General features: G+C 48.0%; 1 protein-coding gene across 1 annotated transcript in view; it reads left to right on the top strand.

Annotated features, from left to right (window-relative positions):
* The window catches only part of LOC147899403 (3-hydroxyisobutyryl-CoA hydrolase-like protein 5), a 175,211-nt gene that overhangs the window by 22,177 nt on the left and 127,059 nt on the right, over positions 1-25,975 (top strand). The window lies entirely within an intron of this gene.

The following is a 25,975-nucleotide window of genomic DNA, read 5'->3' as shown; positions in this document are numbered from 1 at the left end:
CCTCTAATGAAGGTTGGCAAACCCCAAGGAAAATTGTCATGGCGAGGAGGGTCCCTCCTCTTCGTACTTGGACGGTTCAATCTTCTAATGGCCACACCCCTGCTGAGAACACTGTTATGGGCATTAGTTGGGCTGCAGTGAGACTGCGAGCCCACACTATTTCCAGAGGAAGAAGTTGCTTTCTTGTCTTCAGGACTCCAGGATCAAGCATCGGATCCTTAATTTTGATATGCAATTTTGATTGCCTAACATATTTTGGCATTATACAGCATGTATATACCTGTAAAACTGTATATATGCAGTCACAGATAAAATGCCTAACCTACAATGTACAAGGAATGTGTGACTTAAATAAATGGAAAATTATATGGGCTGATATCAATAAGATGCAGCTTGACAAAGTTGCTTTGCAATAACATAATCAACATGCTTTTGCTAGCCGCACTGGCCATTTTGCGGGTTATGATATCTTCTATGCAGGTGATAATTCCTTTTCTGAAAGTTGTCATGCTGGTCAAGCATGAATATTAGCCGCTCGTGGCGTTCAATGATCCGCAAGGGCGGTGGATTGTCATTCAATGTTCACCATTTGGAGAAATCTTTGACTTTGCTTTGGTTTATGCTCCACAATCATCGCACATGATAGCTGCTGTCTGGCAAGAAATGCAAACCTATCTTTGGAGGAAAAATGTGTTTTTGTCTGGGGAGTTGAATAATGCGCCTCAGCCCAATGATAACACCTCGGACAAAACACATGTGCTTGCACTGGAAAGAATGCAGTGGACTCATTTGCTTTCTCAGCATACACTTGTTGATATTTGGAAAATTATGCAGCCCGTCTCCCGGGATATACTTTTCAACATAATGCTTGCTCTACCTATCGGGCCCGCTTGGATCACTGGTACATACGTAATGCTCAGCAATATACTGCATTTACCTGCATGATGTGGGCAGACTAGGATTTTCCTCACTCTTTTTTTTTTCCAGAGAAAAGAAATTCTATTGATGCTTGTAAAAAATGATCATACAAGTAGGCAAATACCATAAAGGTGCCAACCATGATACAAGTTAAGGAAACCAACCTTACACCCTCCAATCAAGAGAATAATCCATTGAGCTCTAGAGGGAATAATGACTCCGTGTCCAACAACCAAGGGGAGAACAGACTGCAAAACTGAAATAGAAGTGCCCCCCCTGGTGCCCAAGGCAGGCGACCAAAAAGTATGACCAGAAAGTAGTTTTCCAGACTTAGAGCAATCACTGGCATCCAACTTGTGTTCCTGGATAAAAAGGATATCAATAGCACCTCCAATGACACCTGGATGAAGCTGATTCCGGATCAGCTACCTACGACGACGGTGTGGAACTCCGCCTAGGCCCTGTATGTTCCAGCTGACTATCCGCATGGACAGGAGCATGCTGGATGGAAAGGCTTACCCGACCTAGTAGAGGAGACCAGCTTCCCCTTGGTCGAAACACTCCTACTGAGGGCAGGAAACTCAACAGGTGAAAGGATCCCTACACCTGCTGAGGGAGAGGCCCTGTCAAAAGGAATCCCAATGACCGGGACCCCTAAGGTGGAGGGCACAAACTCCTCCTCATCCATGAAAGTCGCCGAATCAGCCAATGTTGCAAAAGAGTTCCTGAGAAGCAAGTCTTGCCGAGGAGTGCGAAGAAGACCTACACTCGTGGAGGAAGGAGGAGAAGGACCTACCAGGCCTCTATCAGCAGATGTGGAGCTAGGAGCTAAGAAGGCTTGTGGCTGGGCTGAAGAAGGATCTGTAGTCCTCATCTGTGCAAACACTCCCTCAGTTGTGGCATGAACAGTCTGAGGGGAAGAAGCATCGGTATCCCCCTCGTGATCAGAAACGAAAATGACTGGGGCTGGTGCATCTGAAGTCCCCTCCTGATGTGGAACTATAGTATCTGGGGCTGCAACAGTATCCCCCTCTGGAGTCTGGATGGCATCTGTCTGAACCGGATCAAGGGTCTCCTCCTAAGGTAAAGGAGCCACTCTGACCGCTCTCCAATGTGGTACTGGGAGTGCTGCAAGCTTTGGGCGCCCTGCTACCCCTGGTGCTCCTGGGGTGCACAAAGCAGGGTGCCCTGCTGCTCCTGGTAGTCCTGCAGTCCGTGGTACAGGCTGCAGGGGAGGTGCAGACGGGGTTGTATGTGAAGGAGCCACACTAGAAGACCTCTTGGGTCTTTTTCTCTTCCTTGGGCAATCTCTAGCAAAGTGCCCAAGGGTCCTGCAAATCCTACACTGATCCTGTCTACATGCAATCTCGATTCTCTGTCGAAAGAGAGAGCCATTTGGATGCTGAATCGTGATGTGGTGATCTAAGATGTTAGGGTCAGAGACAATGACCCTAACTTGAGGCACCCCGTCCTCTCTGACTGCCTCTGCTGAGGAAGAAGGCATGCCAGGAAGGGGGGGAATCTCAGTGACCACTCCGAAAGTGGCGCCGATAGTGGCAAGAAGTCAATGGTAAACCTGAGGAAGACTAGGAAACCTGATAAACAATGATGTGACCTGACTGTCCTCCTCGATCGGCGGATCCAAGCCCAAGGTGTAGGGCAAAAGAAAAATCCTCCTCGAACCCAAAGCCAGGGGATTAGCTTTGAGAACAAGGGTTGTGGACTCGTGGGAGTCAAAAATCACTTGGAAGAATCCTCGTCCCAGAAGTCGACTATCCCTGAGGTGTGGGGCGAGATCTCCTGGTAACGCTGCCAACATCCAGTCTCTAGCCTATGATCTGGAAGGATGTGACCCAAAGATGCGGGCGAAAAGTTATGTGGAGCCCTCATATTCCACGTCTTTCTTGAGCTGCTGCAACTCGTCTTCTGAAAAATGACAGTTCTCGCGGCCGGTGGAAGTGGACGAAGATTGGTTGAATGGGGATCCATTCGCCAATCGAAGTGAAAAGGCCGATTCCAACACTGTTGAAGCTCCGTCCATGAAACTACTGCCCAAGACGCCTTGAAGCGGGCGTAGGAAGGAGGAGAAAAGGAGAGGGTAGGAGAGAGGGGGAGGGACGGAGAGGAGAAGCGGAGGGGAGCTGAGCAGAGAGGACGGAGAGGACGGAGAGGAGGGGAGCTGAGCGGAGAGGACGTAGAGGGCTGATGGGAAAGGAGAGGGTAGGAGACGGAAAGGAAAAGACGGGGGGGGGGGGGGGGGGGGGGGGTAGGAGGGAGGGAGGGGGAAGGTTAGCAGGGAGGAAGGGGACTGAAGGTGGGGAGGGAGAAGGAGGGCGGGGGAGAGGAAGGGAGGGGGCAGGAAAGGAAGGGAGGGGGTGGGGGGGGTTAGAGGAAGGGTGGGGGAAGGGGTGGGGGAGAGAGGGGGCGGGGGAGGGGAGGGAGGAGGCGGGAGAAAGAGGGGGTGGGGAGGAAGAGGGGGGGGCGGGGGGGGCAGCAGGGGGGGGGAGAGAGGGAGGGCGGGGAAGGCTCTCCCACACATTTCCATAAGGCATATTTTTAAAATTTCCCCATGATTCTCACACCTGCAATCTACCACAAATCTCTTACTCAAATCCACCAATCTTCCTCAATCGAAAATTTCTCACCACACTTCTTTGTGTTTCTATAGAACCAAAAAATGGCTTAAACATATCGCCTATCCCCTTCCATACGTCATCTTTTTTTAAACCGTTTTACTCAAGCTGCATCTTAGTCCATCTAAGCTCTTGTTTGGATATCACCCATCTGCATCTACAATCATGATGCTTCAGCGTTCCTTACACATGATTGCATGTTCCTTGAGTAATCCATCCATCTATTGCCTCCATATTCTTGCTTTATTCATAATTCATGAGTCTGATGCTCAATATTGATTCATCATCATTAGCACCTCGTGCTCCACATCTCATGTGCCACCTTCCATTTTTTCTTGAATATCTTCCCTTTGTTTATATTCGCCACCACGTACCTTAGCTTCTCCTGCAATGTTTCCTAACTCTCCGTTGTTGACTATTGCTCTAGCCTCTTCTATTATCTACATAGTCATCAATTTTGAAAACATAGCCTTCTAATCTAGTATTTACTATTGCCCAAAGATGTCATCATGCCTCCATGCTCACCACACCAAAATGTGACGTGATTAAAGATTTAGAGATCTGCAACTGTGTCACCAAATTTGTGAGCTAGGGTGAAGAAGGAAGAGGCCATGGAGTCCAACAAAACACAGATCTTTTTATTCATATACCACCGAAAAAACCTTTGAACACCCTGCTACTCTCCTCCTTTTTTTCAAGATCCACCCATCCTCCCTCTCGAACTCTCCCAAAATCCAAAATTCCTAGATCCTTTCCCAATCTTCCCTTTTCAAAAAGTCCTATTTTTTTCACAACTAATACTCCTTCATGAAAACACGATCCTGCACAACACATTCTTTGATGACTGCTATCCTAAAATATTGGGCCAGCTTCAGGATTACTCTTTGGATAGTCCCCCCTTCCTCTTGGGAATGGGTCGATAGAAAGCCGGTCATGTGGAATGAGAGTATCATCAACGATCATGGCAGACCAGAATTCAGCTGATTGATATGTACTTGGATTGGGTTTACGTAGGTGACATGCCTTGCTCTGTATCTACTTGGCTATGGGCATCTACAAGAACAGGGATCCAACTTCAGGTCATGGGATTTCGACGATAAGACAAGAATGCCTTGATTTATTATGTTCATTCTAGGAGTAGGTTGTCCAGGTCTGCAGATGGTATACTTGGACATATTTCTTTTCAACTTGTCAGGTTTATAGGTTATGTGAGACATGTTGGAACTAGATGGGAGGCAAGGTAGATAGGCTAAGACATGAAAGCAAACATAATGGAAATGGAATGCTAGAAAGAAATGAATAACCAAAGGAAAGTACTTACATAACCAAAAGAGGCTTGAGGCTTGATTGATTTGACAAGTGAAAGTACAATGCCTTTATAGGATAGACACACACACACACACTTAGTACCAAATGTATATGGGATAACTCCCAATATGACACATGGCACTCCTAGACACCCAGTACTGTAAAACTCGCACTAAGACTAACTAGAACAAACCAAAAGTGACTCAACTTGACTCCATTCCTAACACCCCCCCATGGAGGAAAGGTGAGTGACTAGTCGAATGGAATCAAGAATAAAACATGACAATGACAGTCATCGGACTGTGTGATGAAGGTCTAGAACTAGACATGGCTTCCATGCCAACTCAAAGGCAAGTGGGCATGGCTTAGAGGCTAGTGAACATGGTATAGACTCAGAGGCTCACCTAGCATAGCTCAGAGGCTCATCCTGCATGGATTCATGACCAACTTAGAGGTCTAGGAGACCAATGCACCAACATCCTAGGAACTCACATGCCAAACCTGATAAATAGATCTATCAAAGCCAATACATGGCTCCCACAGTACATCCCCCTCCTGGCTCCAAGGCCTAATGAGAGACATGGAGCCACAAACCACAGAAAACCCATACATCATTTTAGGAGGACTATCCAAGGCAAAGAACCTTTATTGACTGAACACACATGATTTAGTGCATTCATTTTTTGGGAAACACCCCCAGGGCAGAGTACCCAAATACAAACATGCTTAGAAAAAAAATGGATCATCATCTCCATCGTCCTTTGGAGGGCGAGAGATGTGTCGGATTTGAGCAGTGAGAGCATGAACTTGTGTCGGAGGGTCGTCATCTTCATTGTCACTAGTGGTGGATGCAACCCAACTGGCATGGTTCTTAGTTTGCTGTTTGGCAAGCTTTCGGTAGCATCTGTCCTCCGTATAACCAAGCTTGTTACAAAAGGTGCACTTGAGAGGTAAAGCGTGACTCCTTCCATACTGTTCATGAGGATAGCCATTATGTCCTTGTTATCCGGGGAACACTTCAAGCTGGAAAGTTGTTAAGCAAGAGATTGCATTTTTTATAAATGTGCTCTCACGGTATCACTATCCTCCATTTTTAACTTATAAAATTGCAACCTCAAGAAAGCCTTTGTGATTTTGTTACCAAAAAGATTCTCGAGACGCGCCCAAATCGCTTTGGCCGTCGATTTGAAGTCGACATGATGAATCAAAGTATCATCGAGGCAATAGCCTGTGTTGCTTCCAATTCTTGAGTTGTTGAGAATCCGTTGTTGTAACGTAGTCTTGATCATCCTCAATAACATATCATACATTTTCTTTCATGAGGAGTTGCACCTTAGTTTGCCAAGTAGGTTTCATGAGGAGGAGGTGCACCTTTAGTTTGCCAAGTAGGGAATCCTCCCCCTTGGAAGGCTGCTCTCTTCTCTCCTTTCTTGAGCTCTCTTCTCCACGCCATGATCTACCACCTCTCTTCTCCTTCCTTCAGCTATATCTTTTGGTGACTTGCGGACGATGTGACGCTTCTATCCGAATCTAGAAGCAGAATCACGGCTTTGTGTCTTTAGCAAAGTTGTAGAGAACCTTGAGTACTACAAATTTTGTTTTTACATCATTGCAATCCGAGTTTTCTGTGAAAAGTTACAGCCCTTGCAAGAAGTGATGAAATTTGTTTCGGCGCGCGAATTTTATTCTGGAGCTCAATGATTTGACAGCCCAAGCATGATGCAGCCAGCTCAACATGGAGCTGTCCATCCTCTTCATCGTTGACCTCTGCTCCAGTGCGCCATTTGCTCCTTTTGCCCGACATTCTCTTGGAGCTGCTGCCCGCAAGTTGGTGCCCGTATTCTGCCCGCCATTCTACTCCACGTAGCTCTGCTGCACACGCATCTGTGAGCTCTTGACATTACATTGCGGTGACTCTTTCACGTGACTATTCTAAACTTTGGTGAAAACTTCCCGAGCTAAATGTGAGTTCTCCAATACTACTCCGACACACTCCACTAGAGTGATCTCTCTGATTAGTGCATTACATCGAGCTTGATGTAGACCACTCTACATCAACAAGTGACTTCTTCAACATTGCTTATTCGATCGGTGCTTGAGGTACTTCGCATTGATTGACTTCCCAATCGGTCGTGGTACCTGAGGCTTCTACTTCAACATTGGTGACTCTGCTTCCTACATTTTGAGAGTCATCATGTAATTGCTCCATGTAGCTACCCATGGACTTCACCGACACATATTTTGGGGCATTCCTGCCTAGCGCTTCATCGACATCGTCATCAACTCGCAGGGATGTACACACATGTGCATTAGCTACTTGGAGGACATCTCTTTCACAAAGAGATATTTTTGTTTATTACTACACGCTTGATGTATTTTGGGATCCTCTGCCCTGGGTAGTCCCCCTAAAATGATATGTATCGAGTGTTTGGTTTTCATTGAGTCTAAAGGTCCTCTGCCTTGGATAGTCCTTCTAAAAAGATGTATTGGTTTTTCTATTTTGGTGTGTGGCTTCCTAACATATCTTGTTATGAAGCCAAGGGGGGATGTATTGTGGGAGCCATGTATTGGCTTTGATAGGTTTAGAGGGGGATGTATTGTGGGAGCCATGTATTGGCTTTGATAGGTCTCGTTTATCAGGCTTGGCCAAGTTCCAGGATGTTGGTGTATTCCTAGACCTATGAGCTGGTCATGTAGCCATGCTATAACGTGAGCCTCTAAGCATGTTGAGTCTCAAACCATGAGAGTGCTTGGATCATGCCACGTGTTATACATCAATAAACATCACGGTTTATATCATGTGAGTATTTTGGTTATCATTGCCTAGCACTTGTTCTTTCATTTTCCTTTCCATTTTTCTTTTCATTATGCTTTCCACATTTCCATTCCGTTCCTAGCTAGCTACTAGATCTCTTCATAGGGATGGAGCAAAAATGGCAGGAAGATTGGAGTAGAAAACGGGTAGAATGGCATGGAGAGAAAGTCAGGGCTGCAGCTGAAGTCTCCAACGTTTGTTAGGTCGGCCTTGAAGAATCCATGGTTGGAGAAGCCACAATGTCGTTAGAGAGCTCATTGTTGGAGAAGCCAATTGTCGGGGAAGATGGGTTGAAGGGGAAGGGAGCTCTATCTTGGAGGAGAGGATAGCTTCCATTTGCAAGCCTCCCTCATCCTCTAGATTGAGCATGGAGAGTAGGGAAAGGGCTAGACTCAATGCTTTGATACCACATGTTGGAACTAGATGGGAGGCAAGGTAGTCTAGGCTAAGACATGAAAGACTAGTCTAGATAGCAAACATAATGGAAAGGGAAATGGAAATGAAATGCTAGAAAGAAATGAATAACCAAAGGAAAGTACTTACATAGCCAAAAGAGGCTCCAGGATGATATTTAGATCCTAACCCAAATCACATTCCCTTGGGTTCATGGAGGCTTTGGCACTATGGAGACGTCCCCATATCCTAGGTAGTGGGAATGGATTGATGCAGGGCACTGAGAGAAGAGTCTTCCCTTCTTTTGCTACATGGGTAGTCATACAAAAAGTTTCTGCTCAGCCTTATAGGCTAACAGCCCAGCAGAGCTCCTCATTGGGAGAATTTTCAAGTTTTGCTAACTTGTAAAATTCCCTTTGGAAGAGACTCTGGAAATCCCTCCAGAATAGAAAAAGTCACTATTTTCTTTTGGCTTTCTATTCATTGAGGGAGCGCAATGAACCAGTGGAGGTCTAGGTTCATGCTAGTTTGTACTTGTACTGGTTGCCCTTTTGCTGAGGAAATTATTCAGCTTTGCTTATGGGACTGCAAATAGGCATCGATCATCTAGAATGGGACTACTAGGCTTTTAACCAACTTTATGTTTGCTCCATTTTTCAAGACTTGGGGCTTGGTAGCTTGGCTCTCCTTTCTCTCTCTCGGGGCCTTAGGTGTTCTATGAGAGACATTACTCTTCTTGGGCTCTTTTGTTTCAAGATGACATTTTGTTGAGTCATATTCTCTAGACGACTCCTTATAGACATGCACATGCCTCCGTGGATACTTGATGGGATATTCTAGCAAGCATATTAGCCTGGCATATATGGAGACCGAGATGCACAGAGGCCTTAGATGGTACTCAGGTCTACCCTTCACACATTGGTCAGGATTTGGATAGATATTGTACACACCTTGGTGGCCACATTTGGGGGAGCATGCAGGGGTCTTCTTGAGCAGCATCTACCAGGAGGACTATATTCCTCAAGGAGTGGAGTGGCTCCCGTTCTTCTGGGAGTCCTCCGCAAGATTGAGGTGGCACTTTCAGCCTCAACCTTAGGTTTTTTACAAGAGCTATATTCTATCCCATCCGGGTGTTTTATTTTTCATGCTTTGCACGATATATTCCTCCCTTCAGCTTTGCTCTTGGAGTTTCTTTCATACTTAATAGAAGTCTTTTCTGAAATGATAGAAAATAAAAAATATATGGAGGTTTTGGATCTTTACCGATTTGGTATCAACGGAATCAAAGAAAGGAACAACTTCCCCCTTTGTGGATAACCCTAATTTCCAGGGATGGAGGGCCCATACCCTTCCCTAGAGCTCGGTGACTACAAGGACTGGGCCCACCAGCCCCACTCCCTATAAATACCCAAATCATGGGCTGTGTGCGCAGCAGTTGGCCTCACCTTCTTAGCCTATAGCCTCTCCCATCACCTTTGCAACCTCATCAGCCCTCTCTTTGCCCCCTAACACCCTCATCTACACGTTGCTAAGCTTCATGTGCAGCCTCATCCTCTTTAAAAAAGTATCCAAACCAATCAATTGAAGAACCTCGTTTTTTTTTTCAGCCTGAATGAGGAAAGTGGTTTTTCAGCCTCTACACTCAGAATCAGTCCCCCTTTTTTCTCCATTTTTAGCACCAGAATGCTGCTGAAATGCTTCTCCATTGCAAGACAGCCCTTCCTACATGGGAAAATGGAGGATTATATGGTGAAATTCTTTAAGTTTTCACGACATGCATCTTTTATAGACAAAAAGAGCAGGGATTGCTGAAGATGCAAGACATGGAATGGAATGGAAAGGAAAAGCAAGACTAGGAAAGCATAATTGAAATGAAATAATGCGAGAAAGAAATATACAACTAAGCAAAGTACTTACATGATCAAGAAAGGCATGAGGCTTGATGAAAATGACAATGAAAGTGCAATGCCTTTATAGGATAGGCACACACAAGTGTCAAATGTATATGGGATAAGTCCCATAGTGACACATGGCACTCTAGGATATAAACTAGTTAGTACTACTCTAGAACACACTAAAAGTCACTCAAATTGACTCCATTTCCTAACACCCCGGAAAGGTGAGGGACTACTGGAATGGAACCAAGAATAGAGCATGACAATGATGGTCATTAAAACTGTGCATGCCGGTCTAGAACTAGACATGGCTCCCACATAATCTCAGAGGCAAGTGAGCATGGCTCAGAGGCTAGTGAGCATAACATAGAAATATCATCTAGCATGGCTCAGAGGCTCATCATGCATGGATGCATGATCAACTCAGAGATCTAGGAGACCAATGCACCAACAAATAGACCTATCAAAGCCAAAAACACATGGCTCCCACAGTACATCCCCACCTGGCTCCAAAGACTAATGACGAACATGGAGCCACACACCAAAAATATAAAAGAAATACATCATTTCAAAAGGACTATCCAAGGCAGAGGACCTTTATTGACTCAACACACATGATTTATTGCATTCATTTTTTGGAAACACCCCCAGGGCAGAGTACCCGAATATATTATGCTTTAGAAAGCAAAATCATGATCTCCATCATCCTCTAGATGCGGGAGACAGACTGTAAGAGCATGATCCTGTGTCGGCGGGTCATCTTCGTCTGCATCATCACTAGTGGCGGATGCCACCCAACTGGCATGATCCTTCGATTGTTGTTGAGCAAGCTTCTGGCAACACCTATCCTCCGTATGACCGAGCTTGTTGCAATAAGTGCACTTGAATGGCTTGAATGTCTTTCCTCGTGCTGGTGGAGTCAATGGCCTAGGTCTCCATTTGTTGGTGGAGGCAAGTGCATGTGTAGTATCCGCTGAATAGGATGGAGATTCTTTGTTGCGGCAATCCTTTTTAAGCAAAAGAGACACCATATCTTCGAATGTAGTCGATGCAATGTGAAGTACTTTAAGGGCATTCTCAAAGCAAGAAATCCCTTTCATACTTGTCATCAGGACAGCCATTTTGTCCTCGTCATACGGGCAACACTTCAAATTGGAGAGTTGTTGAACTAAAGATTGAATTTTTGCTATATGCGCACTCTCGGACTCTTCCATTTTCAGCTTATAAAATTGCATTTTCAGAAATACCTTGGAGTTGGTGATCTTGTTACCAAATATATTCTCAAGGCGTGCCCAAATCTCCTTTGCCTTGGACTTGAAGTTGATGTGATGAATCAATGAATCATCTAGGCAAAGCCCGATGATTGCGATGGCCCTCGAATTGTGTTGCTTCCAAATCTTTCGTGTTTGAAGCTCTGTTGATGCCTCAAGTGCTTCATCATCTTCGATGGCATCCCAAACATTCTCCTTCATGAGAAGGAGTTGCACTTTTGTTTGCCATGTGGGAAATCCGTCCCCCTTGAATTTGTCCACAAGGAGAGAGTTGGTGAAAAGCGAACTCATAAAGCTGGTAGCTAGGAGAGAGAAGAGTGATGGATAGAATGAAGGACACAAGCGAGTTGAGGGAGAAATGGCGGGCAGAATACGGGCACTAACTTGCGGGCAGCAGCTCCAAGAGAATGTCAGGCAAAAGGAGCAAATGGTGGGCTGGAGCAGAGGTCAACAATGAAGAGGATGGACAGCTCCACGTTGAGCTGTGTTACCTTATCGCACGACCACCTGTCGACAGGCGTTGACCACATGACGACATCTGTTGACCACATGTTGACCATGTGTCAACACAAGTTAGCCACGCGATCACACGGGCTCATCCAGGAGTACTGTCCGAGGCTGTCAACCACAGGTCGACACATGTCAACCACAGGTCAACCAGGAGTATCGTGTCCAAAGTGATCTCATCAAGAGCTGCGCACATGGAGAGTGAGCTTAGCACATGGAGCAGTCAGGAGTATTTATATTTACACAGTGGTTCAGTGATACAGTGGTGCAGTGGTGCGGTGAACCAGCTCACCTGCACATGGAGAATTTACACCATCAGGCTGGCGAGTCAGGGAGTCAGGAAGTCACCGAAGCCATCAAGAGATGCGGTGAACCAGCTCACCTGCACATGGAGAATTTACACCATCAGGCTGGAGAGTCAGGGAGTCAGAAAGTCGCCGAAGCCATCAAGAGAGACAGCGGCGCAACGGCTATCCTCAACAGCTAAGGAGATAAGAGGATGACCAATGGGAAGAAAGGGGTGGGATTCTCAGCGAAGAAGGGACCCTCCAAGGCGGGGGATGAGGATGAAGGAGAAGGGAGAGAGAAAAAGGGGGCATTGGGCATTCGGCGGGGGAGCGAAAGAGAGGAGAGTGAGGAGAGATAGAGGCTAGAGCTACGAGCTCGCCAAGGAGAGAATGTGGAGAGACTTGTGTGTACCCTTTGTCTACTATGGGGATAGACCTGTGTATTCTTGTGATTTGCGACTTGTGTATTGTTGTGACTTGCGACTTGTGACCTGGGGACACGTCCAGTGATATGTACATAGGCCAACTCGGTCACTTTCTCATCTCTCTTGTCTCTTCCTGATATGGGGATTGTTCATCAGTGTAGGATTTTCTTATTTTGCTTATGTTGTGGAGTTCACCGGTGATTGTCATTTAGCATAGTGCACTCGTACGTCGTCGTTCACTGCAGTATAGCATACGACACTCGCACACTACTGCACGGTGCGCTCTGCACGATCCATTGCATTAGAGCATTGCAAAACTCATGCTTCTCACGCTAGTGGCCTTTGGCGTCCGGTAACACCTCCGGAAGGATAGGAACCCCTCCCCTCAAACAGTTTATGGCGATCACAGTGGGACACTGCTGGTATTGAGTAGCACGAGTGAAGTGGTGATCTAGGGTCCTAGAGAGAGGTCTTATGCCGAGTAGTTCTGAAACCTTTGAAGGACCTAGTGAGAGAACTAGGAGGTACTTGAGGAGAGTGGAGAAAAGACTTCCGGCAGACCAAACTAGGTACAAGAAGCATTACGTGCGACGTAAGTTTGCGAAGCCCTCAACTCGAGCACAAAGTGAGCCCACTGGAGCAGTAGCCAGAGCAAGTAACTTCATCGACACTCTCATTGACTTGGATCAACAGGAACCCTGGTGGTCTGATCCAGACTCCGGAGAAGAAGAAGTGCAAAGCGGAGAACAGGTGAAAGAAGAGGGTACTAAGGACGAGGGCTCCTCAAGGACTCATCAAGGTCAAGGCAGCCCCTCTCCTCCTCCTGCAACGATGTCTTCATCAACCACCTCTTCTACCGGAGTGGTGACTCCATCTACTCCCGCCTCGACCTCTTGTGGACAAGCTGCTACCTCATCTGTTATGCATAGCTCTGGGCTCCTAGCTAATCCTTCTTCTACATCTATCCCATTGGGGGATACTTTTGCTCCAGCCATGCCTTTACCTGCCATGATGGTTTCATCTCCCTTTTCATCCACACCGGTGTTGCCTTTTCCACCACCTCCTTCCTTCCCTTCTGCCTACTCATCCATGACTTCAGCTCCGTCTCTCTCTTTCCCAAATGCTCTCCCATCCTCTTTCACCCCCACATCTTCCATGTTCTCACCCTTTCCCTCTGCAACACCGAGACCCCCCACTTACGCGCTACCATCTGGGTACACTTCCTCTATGACTACATCAGTAGTGACTTCCCCATTGTGGTCCGCCACAGGAGGAGTTGTCGGGGTGGTGGTCTCCTCCTTGGGAACACCAACACTCATTACAGCCCCATCGGGACTCCCTCCAACTCTTGCATCTTCTCCAACCTCTCGGGTGGGGATGGCCGTTCTCAGTCCCCCAGACAGAGCTAGACTTCTTGAGCTACTCAACAATGTTCACGTGAAGACTCAAAAGTTCAAAGGCCACCTCCATGAGGATGCGGAAGCTCATGTGAGGAAGTTCCTCACAGCATGTAGAGCTAAAGGTGTGGAGAATGAGCATGCGTTCCTTCACATCTTTCCCTCGTCATTGGAGGATGCCGCGGATGTATGGTACAGTCAATTTCCTCCGGACCACTTCCAGACGTGGACAGACCTAAGGGAGGAATTCTTACGTACTTTCAAGTTGGAAAAATTCGAACACATGATTGTCCAAGAGTTATCCACTGACACCATGAAGCCTGGAGAAAGCATCTCTGAGATGTACACAAGGATGAGGGTCTTGGCGGCAAAGATGTCTGTGCCACCTAATGATGCTGTCATGAAGGGATGGTTTTTGAAAGCATTACCCCCTTCCATTGCTATAAGGTTGGTGGATAAACTCCCTGAACATGCCTCACTTCAAGACTTCCTAAAAGAAGCTGTCAAGATGGAACGGTCACAGTTAAGCTTTGCCTCATCAACGAATACGACCACCCAACTCCCAAGAGAGGAGGGATCATCCGCATGGCAGCAACTCAAGAAGGAGTTAGAAGAAATTAAAGAAGGCCTGAAAGATAGAATAAAGGTGGATGGCCAATCGTCCTTTGAGGCCCAAATTCGAAGTGGCCTTTGGTGCACCGAATGCAAGGGTTCTAACCATGGTTACTGGGAGTGCCCCTCCAAGCGAAAGGTACCTACTTCTACCTCATTTTGTACATTTTGTGAGATCCATGGACATGATGCCTCTGAGTGTAGGTACCTCAAAGGATTAAGGAAGCTTCTTCCAGAGTATACCTCGGGGGAACCTCTAGTTGCTGCAGTCAACAGAACGGTACCCATAACTTCTTGTCCAGCAGAAGTATCTCCTGCTCCCCCTCTTGCACGAGCATCTGAGCCACCTCCTCCTCCTGTCATGCCACCTCCATTGCTTCCGACTCCCCCTTTGCTCCAAGCTCCTGCCCCCAATTCAATTGGTTCCCCTTATTTCTATCCTCAGCCATACTATGCCCCGTACCAACCACCTATGTCAGGAGGTGGCTATGGATCCTCTTATCAACGTGGTTGAAGGGGTGGTTTCAGAGGTGGATGCGGAGGTGCAAGCAGAGGTACAAACTTTAGAAGACCCATCATGTGTTACAGATGTGGCGAGTACGGCCACCACCAAGATGATTGTACACAGCCATTCGGGGGACCCTCTTGTACACAGTGCAACACAAACGACCACTACACCAGAGATTGTCCCAATAGAAGAGTGGAACCCGCATCCCAAGTGAATATGGTTGATTAGTAGTGGCGGGGGAGGGAAACAATCCCCATTTGATTGGTGCAGTGTTGGGCGCTGTGACACGGTCACATACAAAAGGTGACAAATGTAAGGGTGATTCAGAGTCAGCACTGGAGACCTCAGCACCAATGAGTTCGACAAGTGTTCCCCCACCGAGGTCATTCTCCTCCTCCAAGGTACACAGTACGCCCAGGAATAGACCACCCATGCTGGCTTCTGATAGTGATTCTGAAACAAACTTGAAGGGCCCACAGCCATTAAGGTCAACCACTAACTCTGGGAGTGCCTCATCCTCGGGTGATCACTCTATGCCTTTGAGGTATCAGGAGGTAGTAAAGGGTGTCACGAGAGATCTTCAAACAAGTTCTGAAGATGAAGGTAGCACACCTGAGCTTCCATCCCGCAAGTCCAGAACTGTGAGGTTTGCAACAGAAGTGACAACCCTCGGACAGTACCGGGATAAGGAGGCACGAGTAGGTCCTCCCACTTTGTCCCCAATAGCACTCAACAGAGAAGAGGCTATGGGGACAAGACCTAGTCCTGCCCAGGAAAAAGGGAAAGGAGTAATGGAAGAGAAACCACTGGAGACAATGACTCACAGTTCAGACCTACATCCACATCCTCGTGTAAGCTTCGACCCTCGGCCAGAGGCTAGGAGGATGAGGTTGCAGAAGGCTAATGCTAGTGTCCACCACTACTCCCTATTTGAAGATCTTATGAGTTTCAAACCCAACCTCACTCTACGACAACTTTGTCTATTGTCCCCCCAAATCAAGCATCAGACTATTACATTTCTGAATCGCCTCCCAGGAGGTCGACACAAGGGATCTACTTCGAGTGGGCCAACACCAGAGACATTACCGGCTCAGCATGGGTCTACACCGGACCACTTCTCTGCCTACGCTGCCCTCACTTGTGAACAAAGTCCCAAGCTCACCGTGGAGATCCATGGAGTGGAGCTGAAGGACGTCTTCCTCGATGGTGGGGCGGCTGTGAACATTATGCCGAAAGGTACACTCCAAAAACTAGGGTTGAAGTTGACAAGTGATGTTCACTTTCAGGTACGCATGGCTGATCAACGCAGAGTAAAACCAATGGGTGCAGTCAAAGGTGTTCACATGAAGATTGGCGGAGTAACTTTTCTCTCCAATTTTGTTGTCCTTGATATGACCGAAAATGAACAAACTTACCCTCTACTTCTTGGTAGGCCATGGTTGCGGTCTTCAAAAGCCATATTTAGGATTGGTCAACTGATGAAGTTCGATTGCCCCTGGGATCGACATCCCTCGAAATAGATATGGTCACAGGGCAGGCAAGGCACATACCAATAGAACTAGGAGAGGAGGATTTTGAAGAACAAGCCGGAGTCGAAGAGGAGCATTGGGCCTGTGGGGACTGGCCCAGGGGTGGTGACCAAGATATCAATGAGGAGACAACCCTAGAAGGATTTGAAAGTTTGGCCTACTTGTTGGATCGGGCTGATCAAGAAGACGAGGAGGCTGTCATTTTGGATTGGATGGGAGCCCTGGGCTCCTTAGCGGTCAACATGGTGGAACTATGCCAACAAGAAGATCAAGGAGAACACCTACTTGCAATATCAGAAATCCACCCAGAACGACAGGGTCTGGCTGAACTAGTTTACGAAAGGATGCCCTTTGGACTTTGCAATAGTCCACACATGTATAAGAGAATGGTCACTAGGGGTACTACAGTGGACACCACAGATGGTACTGAGGACAATGATGGTACTACAGTAAACATTGAGGATCGTCCAGTGGCCGACATGGAGGACATTGGTCAAAATGATGCTGACAATACTATAGGATACAATGAAGGATCTACTGGGGACGAGGCTAGTACTGCACAACCCACCAATGGTACTCCAGAGTACAATCATGGTATTACGGTGCACAACCATGGTACTACGGTGTACAAGCATGGTACTGCTGAGTGCAATGATGGTCATAGAGAACACAGAAACACTAATGAAGAAGAGACTGATGGTGATAGTGATTCAGAAGAACGTGACATAGACATTGCTGAACTCGAGGAGAATCACCACCAACAGCTTGAGGTCTTGGGCGGACCCAGGGTGTATACCGGATACAGAGGTGAGGACATGGCCGATCTCACTTTGCTTGACCTTTTCTTATCAGAAGCCGACCACCCCTCAATTCAAGACCTTCCGGAAACCACTTATGAGGTGGAAGGCTTACCTTACCGGGGCATGCTGAAACAGTCACCGAGGCATCGAAGGCACACAACATCTGCAACATCAACTGATTCTACATCTCAGTCAATGCCTGAGAACCCCCCAGTTACTTACCCCCCATCTTGGTTGAGAGAAGTGGAGGGGGACTTTCCCCTTGAAGATACTCCAGCACATACAGGACTGAGAATGGGTGAACCAAGTACCTCAACATCCCAATGCATTGCCCTTGTTGATGAGGCACGGAACTGGCGGTATCTCAACATTGGAAGTGAGGACCAACCCAGGCATTTGAAGTTAGCCACTTGGGTCTGGGAACATGACTATCTTCTAGCTGCAGTCACCGACCTTTTTAAAGAATTTGTGGATGTCTTTGCTTGGTCCTACAAGGATCTGAAGGGGTGCCCGGCCGCTGATTTCATGGAGCATAGCATCGACTTATATCCCGATGCAGACCCTGTGATTAAAGGTCCATACCGCATGAATCCCAACTACGGCAAGGCAGTCCAAACAGATATACAAAAAATGGAGCAAGCAGGATTAATCTACCCAGTGGATTACTCCGATTGGGTCAGCGGAATTGTCGTTGTACCCAAAAGAGAGACCGGCAAACTTAGAATATGTGTTGACTATCGGAGTTTGAATGCTGCAACACGACGTGATAGGTTCCCCCTTCCCTTCACAGATAGAGTGTTGGAGACAGTGGCAGGACATGCTTTATACTCATTTATGGATGGATATAGCGGGTACAACCAAGTCCGAGTGAAAGAACAGGATCAGCCCAAGACTACCTTTGTCACTCAATGGGGAACATACGCCTACCGAATGATGCCCTTTGGACTATGTAATGCCCCGGCAACCTTTCAACGACTTGTAACCAAACTCTTTCAAGAGAATATCGGCAAGTTTCTTGAGGTATTTCTAGATGACTTCTCTGTTTTTAATGGTAAATCGGCCTCCCATCTTGATCCGGCCATACAAAATGATCATCTACATAAGTTGAGATGGGTCTTTGATAAGTGCAGAGAAGTGCGCTTGTGTTTGAACCCTGACAAATGTTTCTTTCTCGCACTCCGAGGTGTTCTCCTTGGTCATATTGTTTCTGCTGAGGGCATGACCACGGATCCCGCAAAGGTAGAGGTGATCATCTCATTGCCCATCCCTCGTACACCCAAAGAGGTGAAGTCCTTCTTAGGGCATGTAGGATATTACCGAAGGTTCATACGTTTCTATGCCGACGTTGCTATTGCACTGACAGAACTCCTACATCAAGACCGATCTTTTGTTTGGGCCACCCCACAACAACTAGCCTTTGATGATCTGAAGCATCGCCTCATGAAGGCCCCCATCCTCAGGCAGCCCGATTGGGATGTAATTTTTCATGTCCATGTGGGTGCTAGTGGGTGGGCAATAGGTGCTATACTAGCTCAAATACAGTACCACAGAAAGGGAGGGCCTCGGCATGGTTTATGCCATGACCAAGTATCGTCACTACCTCTTGGGCAACAAGTTTGTGATCATCATGTTGGAACACTGAAAGGAAAGAGTAGAGTGGACACAAAATCAGAATACTTGCTTATAGAATGAAGAAGAAAGAGGTCCTTAAGTAGGCACCTCATACAAGGTCACTGACATCACTGATGACCTCAAAGCTCCACAATCATCTCCTCAATCTGCTCCTAGATTCACTCAATCATCCTATGTGGCTTTTCCACCACCTAACTGTGCTTGTGGGCACCTAACTGTGCCTCTAGCACTCACACATAGAAACATAAGGTGTGCCTGAGGCATACACTTTGAGATATCCCAACAAACCCCCCCTCAAGGAAATGCCTCAGGCTATGTCATGGATACATCTAGTCTCATAGTTTCTCATGCCATCTCATGGTGGTCAAGGATTAATCTATGGCTAGGTTCTCATGCTAGCAAGGGTTCCCTTGGGTGTAAGGTAAACAAAAAGGGATACAAACAGACCTTCCAATGGTTATCTCCCCTGCATGTACATGCACACAATGTCTGCAGGAGGTACCATGGAACAAAACATACACATGGCCTACATCATAAGGTGACCAGAGGTGTTTACAAAACACACAAAACACAATAGTTTATTTTCATTCATTTTGGAGGACTATCCAGGCTGAGTACCTTGACATAAAAAGAGAGATCTGGAGCATACATAGAGATGATTTAAAAATGCATAATCTTCAAAGGATGCCTCATCTTGTGGAGGCAAAATATCCATGTCAAGGCAAGGTCTTACCACATGGGCAGTGTCTAGTGCCTTATAAGATGGTACTATGATAGAACAAGTGGATCTGAAAGTCATATCCTTCATGAGAACAATTATCTTGTCATCTCCATAGTTGTGTAGAGAAGCATATCTTAGGTGTCTGACCTTCATCTTTTTCTTGTACTTGGAGTCAAATAAAAGTGCCATGAGAGTGTAGATCTCTGTATTTGCTTCCTTTTTGGCAACCATTGTTTTGGCAATCTTCAACAAGGAAGTCAGGTTGGCATTTTCATCCTTTGTAGCATAACAAGACATTGCTTGATGTTTTGGCTTTTCACATATTTGGCATAAGCAAGCCATGAGAGGCTCTAACCCAAGTATTTGGGTAGTGTCTATCTCTCTTACAAGGCAAAAAGAACTGAAATACTTCCAAAGTATGGGCACTTGATGTAGCAAATAGTAGTGACTAGTTTTCAAACAATGATGCTACTTTTTGCATGCTTCATAGAAGTGAATGAAATAAACACTTTCCAATCACAACCAGGTCTAGCAAGTCAAAACAAAACTGAAGCAACACTTGTAGTGAAGTTATTGAAAACTTCAAAAGACCAGAAATGCTAGAGTAGCATTTTATGTAGCATCATTTTCAAAAGTATGTCAAAACTGTCAGAACTAGAGAGCTGAACTTGGAGGGCTCATATCACACTCTTCAAAGCAAAAGAAAGGGGGCTTTCTGAGGCAAAAGAAAGCTGGTATACCACAGTAGATCCTCTGGGAAGAAGAGGCGAAAATATGTGTCAGGTCGCCTTCACCTTCTTGAACAAAGTCGACTGGTTTTTCTCTGTTTTCTCCTTCAATATGCAGCCATTGCTGCTCAGATTTCAGCACAAGGTAGCTCTAGGTAAGGAGAAGCTTGCCCTGGAAGGAATTAGACAAAGACAGAGCAGGCGCAGAGAACTTGCAGGAAGAAGAATCGACGATTTTCGTGCAATGGCGACCAGCAGCGCGTTTTATTCCTCAATTCCTTCCAGCCCGAAACTCGCCCCAGCAAGAGGGATCTCCAGCAGAAAGGGCGTGGGAAATGGGTGAGAATCAGAGGGAGAACAAGCTCAAGCAAATTTTTGGAAGAAGAGGGAGAGATGGTGAAGAAGAAGAAGAGGAAGAAGATGATGATGTGGCAAAAATGGGCTCAAGGAGGATCAAATGGCTCTGATACCATGTTGGAACACTGAAAGGAAAGAGTAGAGTGGACACAAAATCAGAATACTTGCTTATAGAATGAAGAAGAAAGAGGTCCTTAAGTAGGCACCTCATACAAGGTCACTGACATCACTGATGACCTCAAAGCTCCACAATCATCTCCTCAATCTGCTCCTAGATTCACTCAATCATCCTATGTGGCTTTTCCACCACCTAACTGTGCTTGTGGGCACCTAACTGTGCCTCTAGCACTCACATATAGAAACATAAGGTGTGCCTGAGGCATACACCTTGAGATATCCCAACACATCACTGATCATCAAGCTCTTAAGTATTTATTGAATAAGCCTACTCTTGGTGGCCGGATAAGCAGATGGATTCTCCTTTTTCAAGAATTTGAATTCGACATTGTGGTGAGGGCTGGGAGATTGCATCAACCTGCAGACCACTTGTCCAGGTTACATTCCGGGGAACCAGCCAGTGGTATCACCGATGACTTACCCGATGCGGGCTTGTTCGGAATAACGGCACTACGTGATGAATGCCTATTTGCGGTGGACTGCTTCCCACCATGGTATGCCAACATAGTACACCTCTTGTCTACAGGTGGCTTTCCTCCAGGATTAACTCCAACAGAGAAACGCAAACGGATCCTTCAAGCTGCTCCTTTTAAGTTGATTGCAGGTCAAATTGTACAAGCTCGGGAAGGATTAGATCTTGAGACGGTGTGTGCTTCCGCACGAGACACAATCCATTCTTAAAGAGGCACATGCTGGCATAGGTGGAGGGCATATGGCCTCAGATGCTACTGCTCGTAAGATCATGCGAGCAGGGTTCTGGTGGCCCAAGCTCTTCCGCGACTGCCATGTTCATGTGACCAGATGTGATTCATGTCAACGAGCAGGCCCCAAGCCTACAAGGCGTGAGTACCTCCCTCTCAAACCATTCACTCCGATGCCTCCCTTCTATCGCTGGGGATTGGATTTCATTGGACCCATCTCTCCTGCCACACGCCGAGGGAACAAGTATGCTCTGCTTGCCACCGACTATGGAACCAAATGGGTCGAAGCCAAGGCAGTCAAGAACTGTACAGCCCAGGTAGTAGCCACACTTCTATATGACCAGATCATCTCTCGGTTTGGTTGTCCTGTTGAGTTGATAAGTGATAGAGGGTCTCACTTCCTAAATGACACCATTGCTGCACTAGTTCACCTGCTACAAATAGTTCACAAATTTTCATCTCCCTATTACCCACGTGCCAATGGTCTAGCTGAGAGCTCAAATCGCACAATGTGCGGGATCGTGCATCGACTTTGCCTAAATTCTTTAGGCGATTGGGACGACATACTTCCAGCTGCTTTATTCGCCTATTGAACGGCTTACAAGGCGAGTACTGGGTATTCACCCTTCGAGCTGGTCTATGGACTGGAGGCCGTTATGCCTTTTGAATTTCATCTTGACACTCACAGGATTCTTCCAGACAAAAATGACAACCTTGAAGCCTGCACAATGGAACGCTTGTGGGATTTGGAAGCACTGGCAGAGCATCGACGTGAAGTAGTTTTCGCTCAAGAAGTTTGGCAGAAGCGACAAAAAGCTTGGCATGACCGGAACCTCAGAAAAAGAAATTTCACAGTTGGAGATTTAGTACTCTTGTATTCCAGTAAGTTTCTCAAACACAAACCTAAGTTTGTGAGTGGTTGGACAGGTCCATTTTTCATTGCCAAGCTTATCCCAAGTGGCGGAGTCTACTTGGCCACTTTGGAAGGCAGACTCCTACCTGCACCGGTGAATGGGTCACGCATCAAGAGGTACCATGATCAATGAGAAAACACCCTCCTAGTCCTTCTCCTTCCTGGTGACATCTTCTCCCTCTGAGTGAGGGCCACTTTCTCTTTCTACAAGGGTCCTCCTCTCTGCCCCTAGTGTCACTTTCTCTCTCTACATGGCTCCTCCTCTCTCCCCTTGGTGCCAATTTTTCTCTCTAAATGGGTCCTTCTCTTTCCACCCGAGTGTCACTTTCTCTCTCTAAGTGAGCCCTCCATTTTTCACCCGAGCCACTTTCTCTCTCTAAGTGTGACACCCTTTTTTCATCCTGTGCCACTATCTCTCTCTAAATGACCACCCTTTAAATGCGGCTTCCCTTTTTCACTCTGTGTCACTTTCTCTCTCTAACTACGGCCTCCCCTTTTCATCCTGTTTTACAAACTCCTTCTCCTTCTACCTTCTCTCCAACTTCCACCTCCCTCTTACAAACACCTTCTCTTTTCACCCTCTGTCCAACTTCTACCTCTCTCTTACAAAAACCTTCTCTTTCCACCCTCTGTCCAACTTCTACCTCTCTCTTACAAAACCTTCTCTTTCCACCCCCTGTCCAACCCCTACCTCTCTCCTCCAAAACCCTTCTCTTTCCACCCTCTGTCCAACTCCCTACCTCTCTCTTACAAACACCTTCTCTTTCCACCCTCTGTCCAACTTCCACCTCCCTCTTACAAGCACCTTCTCTTTCCACCCTTTGTCCAACTTCCACCTCCCTCTTACAAACACCTTCTCTTTCCACCCTCTGTCCAACTTCCTACCTCTCTCTTACAAACACCTTCTCTTTCCACCCTCTGTCCCACTTCCACCTCTCTCTTACAAACACCTTCTCTTTCCACCCTCTGTCCAACTCCCCACCTTTCTCTTACAAACACCTTCTCTTTCCACCCTCTGTCCCACTTCCACCTCTCTCTTACAAACACCTTCTCTTTCCACCCTCTGTCCCACTTCCACCTCCCTCTTACAAACACCTTCTCTTTCCACCCTCTGTCCAACTTCCACCTCCCTTTTACAAACACCTTCTCTTTCCACCCTCTGTCCAACTCCTACCTCTCTCTTACAAACACCTTCTCTTTCCACCCTCTGTCCCACTTCCACCTCCCTCTTACAAACACCTTCTCTTTCCACCCTCTGTCCAACTTCCACCTCCCTCTTACAAACACCTTCTCTTTCCACCTCTGTCCAACTCCTACCTCTCTCTTACAAACACCTTCTCTTTCCACCCTTTGCCCAGCCCCCCCCCTCTCCCCCTTTACCCACCACCCTTCCCCTCTCCCCCTCTCCTGCGCAACAGCCCCCTCCCCCTCTCCTGCGCAACAGCCCCCCCCCTCTCTCCCCATTTTGCATTGGCATATTGTACTCATCCCCCCATTTTGCACCCAGGGGCGGTTTCCTTGCATCTAGTTTACTTTGTATTTAGGCTCAGATTTGACATTATGTACTTTCACTTGCATTGTATTGCGTAGCACTTAGATGATATTCGACGATGCCTCTTCTTTGTGGCACGTTGATTTTGTGCTATCTTGTATGCAAAGTTCTTGATGTCCCATGGGCCCATTTTGGCCTTTAGTGGACAATAATACACTTTCTTTCTTTCTTTCTTTCCCTCTACCCACCACCCTTCCCCTCTCCCCCTCTCCTGCGCAATAGCCCCCTCCCCCTCTCCTACGCAACAGGCCCCCCCCTCTTCCCCTTTACCCACCACCCTTCCCCCCTCCTCCTCTCCTGCGCAACAGGCCCCCCTCTCTCCCCCTTTACCCACCACCCTTCCCCCCTCCTCCTCTCCTGCGCAACAGCCCCCCCCCTCTCTCCCTCTACCCACCACCCTTCCCCTCTCCCCCTCTCCTGCGCAACAGCCCCGTCCCCCTCTCCTATGCAACAGGCTCCCCCCTCTTCCCCTTTACCCACCACCCTTCCCCCCTCCTCTCCTGCGCAACAGCCCCCCCCCTCTCCCCCTTTACCCACCACCCTTGCCCCCTCCCCCTCTCCTGCGCAACAGGCCCCCCCCCCTTCCCCTTTACCCACCACCCTTCCCCCCTCCTCCTCTCCTACGCAACAGCCCCCCCCCTCTCCCCCTTTACCCACCACCCTTGCCCCCTCCCCCTCTCCTACGCAACAGCCCCCCCCCTCTCCCCCTTTACCCACCACCCTTGCCCCCTCCCCCTCTCCTACGCAACAGCCCCCCCCCCTCTCCCCCTTTACCCACCACCCTTGCCCCCTCCTCCTCTCCTGCGCAACAGGCCCCCCCCTCTCCCCCTTTACCCACCACCCTTCCCCCCTCCCCCTCTCCCCCTCTCCTGCGTAACAGCCCCCTCCCCCTCTCCTGCGCAACAGGCCCCCCCCTCTTCCCCTTTACCCACCACCCTCCCCCCTCCTCCTCTCCTGCGCAACAGGCCCCCCCCTCTCCCCCTTTACCCACCACCCTTCCCCTCTCCCCCTCTCCTGCGCAATAGCCCCTCCCCGCTCTCCCTTTACCCACCACCCTTCCCCCCTTCTCCTCTCCTGCGCAACAGGCCCCCCCCTCTTCCCCTTTACCCACCACCCTTCCCCCCTCCCCCTCTCCTGCGCAACAGGCCCCCCCCTCTCCCCCTTTACCCACCACCCTTCCCCTCTCCCCCTCTCCTGCGCAACAGTCCCCTCCCCCTCTCCTGCGCAACAGCCCCCCCCCCTTCCCTTTCTTCCTCTACCCGCCACCCTGCCTTCCCCCTCTCACCTGCGCAACCTCTTCCCCCCTCTCCCTCTACCTGCCTCACCCTCTCCTGCGCAACAGCCCTCTCCCCCTCTCTTGCGCAACAGCCCCTCCCCGCTCTCCCTTTACCCACCACCCTGCCCCTCCTCCTCTCTCCTGCGCAGCCCCCCCCTCTATCTGCCTACGTCCCCCTCTCTGGAGCAACTCTCCCCCCTTTTCCTCTCTACACCCTCTGCATCACCCCCTCTCCCCTCCTTGCTCCAGCCCCCCTCCTCCCCCCTTGTCACCCCTCCTTCCCTATCAGTCTACATCCGTCCTTTTGCTCTCCCTTTCCACCGACACCCCTTCCTCACTCTTTTCCTCTCCATCGAAGCATGGGCCTGCACTGGTGGCTCTGCTAAGGAATTCTCTCGTAGCAGATTCCGGGCTTAACCTCGACATCAACACCTCCTCCTCCCTCCTTGCCTCTCCAGACCTCAACATCGACACCCCCTCCGTACTCTTTTCCTCTCCATACGACGCCATCGTTCATGCCTAACCGTGCCCCTCGCCACAAGTACAAACCCAGATTACCCCGCGATACTTTATTCGTTGACTTCCATCGGGCTCGGGCAGGCCACAAAACAGGATCGGGA

This window comes from Dipteris shenzhenensis, chromosome 8 (assembly GCF_047967505.1).
Source record: "Dipteris shenzhenensis isolate YYH24624 ecotype China chromosome 8, Dip_SZ_1.0, whole genome shotgun sequence".
NCBI classification, from domain to species: Eukaryota; Viridiplantae; Streptophyta; class Polypodiopsida; order Gleicheniales; family Dipteridaceae; genus Dipteris; species Dipteris shenzhenensis.
Note: the sequence above shows the minus strand (reverse complement) of the source record. Positions and strands in the feature narration are given on the sequence as shown.